Genomic DNA, 5,443 nt, shown 5'->3' with positions numbered 1-5,443 from the left:
CCAACGCCAGTCGAATTGCAGCAACTATTTATAAGCACGCCTCATCATTAGTCACAATCACTAATTTCAATGCGGAAAACGCAGTAATTTGAATTTCCTATGAAGAACAAATTTGTAATAAAGACAATAAAACAAATGTGTAAAAAATCAGAGGCAATTTTTGTTTTGCTTTTAGTCTTCACTCGTCTTTGGTGGCGCAGACACGCGACCACAGCAATTTACTGTTGGCTGTCTAAGCAGCAAGGCAGCGAGACGACAAAGCAGCTATGAAATTTCCAAGAAATTTTAATTATTCAACATTTTTAACGCCAACAGAGCGCCCAGCCCCAACCCCAGCCCCAGCCCAGCCCCAAGCCACGCTGGTGTGGCAGACAAAACCAAACCAGAAACCAAACTAAACCAACTGCAAACTAATTAAAGACACGTCCACCTACAAAAACCGTCGGGGGCCCCGACTGACTGACTGCCAGCCTGCCAGCCTGTCGAGCAATTCGAAAAAGAATCATACAAAGTTATATAGTCATCAAGTGTACATCAATCATAGGCCGCCGCAGCAAGCTGGAATTGTGAGTTGAAGTAGCTGCCTGACATAGTTGCCACAAGAAGAAAAGCGTGAAAAATTGTCGAGCATGACGCACTCGTGGCATTGTACGTTGTTGCATCCTCCCCCTACCCTTCTCAGTAGCAAATCAGCTTTGCATAAGTAAAAGTGCATTTGGTTGTTGGCTAAAATTGCACACACAGTGTCCATGTGTTGGCCTGGCCCTTGGCTGATAATTAGCGGCATAGCCCAGCAGAGAGTGAGCTCCAAAGCTCCAGTTACAGTTACAGTTTGCCAACTCGCACTCCGTTGTGTCTCTGTCTACGTCTGCGTCTGGTCTCCTTTTTTCTACAATTGTGTGTGAGTGTGCGCGCCCCTCGGTGCGCTCTAGCGTAAAAATTATCTTAATGGACAATTTAAGAATCACTCATTGTGAATTATGCGGCGCATTTAGTTGCCGAGTAGTAGAGTAGTCCAAGTTTCTGGGATCTGGCAAATGGGCTAAAGAATGTCTGCAGTGTTTAGTGTTGAAAGTGCTCTTCAGGCACTTCAGCTGGCTTCGCTGCTTGCATCAATTGGCTTGTGCACCGAAACTAAAAAGTCCAAGCGCAGAAGCTTCAATTTTTTCTAGTGTATTAAACACTTCGGTTTGGTTTGCTGCTGCTGCTGCTTTGTGTTTCCAAAGATTTCCTCACAACTTTTTCAATAAACATTGCCACTGTCTTGAGTTGCTGTAAATGTTTTCTATATGCAGCCCGCTAGCTGCAACTGAAATTCCTCTGGGGGCCATGTGTGTGCTTAAGAAAAACTCGATTTGTTGCTCATCACTCAATGCTAGAGGCTGCTAACAACAATCAACAGGCACATCAGTAATCCAAAACTCTTCAGATATGCAAAATTATAGCAACTGGCTGACTGTCTGTCTGTCTGTCTGACTGTTGTGTTTGCTGCCAAGCGTTTTATACTCTAATGGCTTTAATGAAATTTTTAATTCCAAGCAACGTGAATTTATTGTTTTTGGGCTCGAAAAATTGTTTGTCTCTTACGCGTTGCGCGTTGTGTGGGCATCTCAAAAATAAAACACCAAGAGGGGCAGATGCAAATGCAGTTGGAGATGCAGTTGCTGTGGCAAGTGTGGCAGTGGTTTGCGAAGGGGGAGGGCAGCCAAAAGCTGCTTACGCACAGTTGCTGTAATTAGTTGCACCAAGTTTGGGGGCAAAGCAAATGCAGATTAATCAAGCGCTTGCTCACTGAATTTGCCTAGTCGCTGTTGATTTGATTTGATTCGCACCCCACCCTCTCCACCTCTCTCATACGCTCTTTTGGCTGCTGCCACTTTGCCAGCTGATTAATGTCTTACATGCAACGTTTTAATACCAATTTTTTATGCATTTTCAAAATGAGCTGCAAAGTGAAAAAGTTGAATACATTGCAGTCGTGACATTTCCTGTGCCTGCGTGCGGCAGCAGCCACAGCAGACACTGCCTAACGTGAGTAGAAGCCATAGATAGCATGACTGCTGTACATGCAGCAGAGTGCGCACTGTGGATGGCACTCAATCTTTGGCTGGTTGTTGGATTGAAAGGTGTTAATGCCAAAAACTTGCACAAGATTTGTTCAACGCTAATATCAGCATATTTCTAAAGGCAAAGTCGACAACGGACTGACATCGAACTGATCCTTGCTCAAAACAACTCGTTCGAAAGTTGTAATTAAAATGAAATTAGTAAGCCATACCAAATATTTACGGCAACGGCAACGGCAACTGCAACATGGGGCAGCTCTTGTGGCAAGTGCAAGGTAACATTTCCTGCTGCTGCAATTAGAGCAGCAATGCGTTGATAATGACTTAATAACCTGCCAGTTTGTTTGCTTTATTGGCCGAGCGAGTTAAGTTTCTGGAGCGCGTTACATCATTCTTATAAATTAACCAATTTTTATTTCTATTTGCGCTTCGCTGCGGCGTTCGTTGCCAATTAGCGGCAACACTTTGTGCAGTCAAAAAGAAAATAAGCTAAGGTGTCATTGGAAACACCTTGTTGATGACTGGTCATGATTGTTACAGACCATGACTTGAACTGCAGTCAACGAGGGGCAACTAATGGGGCACGTTACGTCTTTGTGCAACTTCCGTTTCCAAACTGACATAACATGCGCTGCTTAAAGTCTTTGCTCTCGTCTATTAATCAGTTCCTAATGGCGAGCTTGAGCTCTGATTATTAATCTTAGCGGAATAATATAAAAAGTCTTAAATAATTATGAATTATACAATTGTTTCCGTATGTTATCCTAGACTGATGTCTCCAGCATTTTATTTTGTTTGTTCTCAGGCTGATTTCTGATTAGGTTTCGATTCTTTTTAAATTACTCCAAATTAGTAATCATCATTTAAGAAAAAGCACAAAGAATTCTTACTAATTAATTTGTATAAAAAAACCATTAATTAGTCGTGTTCCTGAAATTCTAAACCCATTGGAGCATATTTTTTAATTTTTCAGAACACCTAAATCAGTTAAAAATATCCAGACAGCTTTTTATTCATAATTCAATGTTAAGTACAGCAGACTGCTTGACAAAACTCAATTAAAATCTAATTAAATTGTGCCGTTTATTTTATTCAATTTTCGGTACACCCACACACGCACACACACACACACAAAGAGAGCTCTGAGCATCGTGTAAACAGGCACTCATAATGGCGCTCAGCACAACAATTATTAAAAGCAGCAACTCAGCCTGCATATCATTGACGAGCACTCAATGTCAGCTGCAAAACAAGCAATGACAACACGCCCAACCCCCCAGTATACGCACTCAAAATACGCCCACACACATACACACATACACAACATAATAACAACAACAACAGCAGAAAAAAAGTCACACACACACAGAAAATTAAAATAAATTAAAAATAATGAATGAAGAAAAACTTTACAAACTCAATTTTCATATTTGACAAGGCAGCAGCAACGCCCACAATGCTGCTCGTTCAACTGCAGCACCACCCACAATTTTCTCATTCTCATATTTAAGAAAAATATTTGTTTATATTTATGTAGATAAATTTACGGCTAGAGACCTGCTGGGGATGACGCCGAAGCTTCTGCTTTATTATTATCACTGAGGAGGTGTCAGCCACAGACGCTGGGGCGTGAATTGCAAACGTCGAGGACACATAAGGTATTTATAAGTTGTTGAATTTTCATTTTCATTTCAATTTACGGCAAATTTCATTGTCTGCTGAGACACACACACACACGCACGCTCATGTGGAGCATTGTCAATTGCCAGGTGAGATTAGCATATCACACGCTCTGGGAGCAGCTGTCAGAGCCCAAGTGTGAGGCTTGAGATGGGGACGTCCTCAAAAGCAATTTCGCTCCGCAATACAAAGACGTTTCTACGGATTTGCTTAAGCAAAGCTCTAAGCGTTGTTTTGCTAGCGAATCGGTATTTTGGAATCGAATGAAAATCCAATTATTTTATACTAAAATCAAATTATTGTGCACTAAATCAATGCTGGCGTTTATTATATTTGAATATTTTTTAATGACATTTTCCCAGTGTGTTGGCGCTGTCAACAGCTTTAGTTATTTATGTGGCAGCCGTGCCACGCCCACTTGTAGCAACTGTTGCACGCTAACACATGGAGAATGGGTGCGATCTCTTGTGGAAAGTGGGCGTAACTGTCAGCGGGAAGAGTTGACTAGAGTTCAGCTGTGCTGTAGGCCAGGCATGGCCAACATGGCGACGCAATGGATGAGCTACTTTTCAGATTGGCTACCGCATTGGCTGCTACACTGAATGGGCGTGGTAATGAGGCAGCAAGAAGACAACAATGTTGACATATACCTAAGCGATCGGTATACATATAGCCAAATTCTCTGGCGATCGCTTCTCTGGCACACTGTCAGCATTGATTTGGTTTAGTTGCTTTTGAAGTGGCCCGCATTGTGGAACTTTTGGCATTTTATTGAAGTTCACTCTACTATTAATAGGCGCAACATTTTGATGAATTGATGGCTCCCCAGTGGATGTGGCGCGTCAACGTCGAGGGGCCTCGTTGCGCTCGTTTTAGTTTTGATAGCTTTTGGAAAATGTCTTTCGCATTGATTTTCATTCTGCGTTTACTTTGCGCACCCAAGTTGTGCTCAGTTCTGTTTGAGATTTTTCAAATATTTTCAAGGATGCATGCCTGGGCTGCATGTGGCACGGCGGATAGCGATGGTTGGTGTGGAAATGTCGTCGTCTGGGCGAAAATGTCGTCAAGTTAATTAAGTGATTTATGCGCCTTGAGGTCGCGCGTCTACTTAATTATCAAATGTTGTGGCATTTGGGGAATGTTTTGGGAATTATTTTCAGCGGAGAGTCACTGTCGCTACAGTGACTGCTATAAAATTGGTTTATAGCTCACGCTTCAAATCAGCCAACAAATTCGAGCTAAGCAGCACACATGTCTAATTAACTCGCCGAGCATTTCAATTTGAAAATATTTCTGCTTTAAGTTTAACATTTTGCATTCAATTATTTTGACTGCGCATGATAAGCTCTCGTTAAGAAGCAAAAATAAATAAAAGCAACGCTCTGCCCGAAGGTCCTGCTGCCATCAGCTTGACTGCTGTATGTGTGCATTGCTGTCTGGACGCGTTAACATTATCCTGCTGATTATGGAGCATGAAAAATGGCCAACAAAGTGTATGGAAAGACCAGGCGTGGTAGGAGAGGGTGGAGTATCGGCTTGAATATTCGCATGCCTTCATCGATATGCATCATTTCGGCGCGGACTTTTTATTTTTAATAAATTTCGGATTTATGCAGTGCAAGGCAAAAAAATAAAAACGGTTCGCCATGAGCTGCGGCTGAGCCGAAGTCGGAGGCAGGCTTGGGCCAAATGTCCTG

This window comes from Drosophila busckii, chromosome 3R, assembly GCF_011750605.1.
Source record: "Drosophila busckii strain San Diego stock center, stock number 13000-0081.31 chromosome 3R, ASM1175060v1, whole genome shotgun sequence".
NCBI lineage: Eukaryota > Metazoa > Arthropoda > Insecta > Diptera > Drosophilidae > Drosophila > Drosophila busckii.
The sequence above is the reverse complement of the archived record's forward strand: the minus strand, read 5'-3'. Positions refer to the sequence as shown.